Below are 595 nucleotides of genomic sequence, written 5' to 3' on the forward strand. Positions count from 1 at the left end.
GGAGCTGCCCGTGCGGGCGGGCGGGGAGCCCCGGGCGGGCAGGGCCGGGTGCTGCTGCTGCTGCTGCTGTCAGAGGTTATCTCAGTTTTAGCCGCGTTGCCAGTTAATTCGATTTCTGCGTGTGACACCTCAGCCGAAGGCGGCAGCGTCTGTCACCCCCGCCTGGAACAAGACCCGGTGCCGCCGTTCGCCCCCTCCCCCGTTCCTTCCAGTTGGAGAATAATGACAATAATGACTCCGATGCTCGTGCCTCGTAGCCCTTTCAGGGTAAAAGCTATTCCCCGCTTTGCTGTGCCTGACAGCCTTTCATTTCTTACTGTTGCCCGCTCTTTGTCTCCGATGCTTTATAGCATCGAGCCTCTTTTTTATTTATTTTCGGTAGGCGACGGTCTGAATTGCCTGGCAGTGCTATAAACTGATTCTCTATCCACCTGCAGCAGCCTCTGCTTCCCACTCACACCTCAATAACTCAAGGCGAATTCAGAGCAATTAGGAATACAAGGCTTTGAAAAGCTACAATTAGCATCCAAATTTCGCTTGATTACAGGCTTCAGCGTAGGCTGAAAGGAAGCTGCAGCATTAGCATTTATAAAAT

Source organism: Haliaeetus leucocephalus, unplaced genomic scaffold, assembly GCF_000737465.1.
Source record: "Haliaeetus leucocephalus isolate CR32 unplaced genomic scaffold, Haliaeetus_leucocephalus-4.0 Scaffold1, whole genome shotgun sequence".
NCBI lineage: Eukaryota > Metazoa > Chordata > Aves > Accipitriformes > Accipitridae > Haliaeetus > Haliaeetus leucocephalus.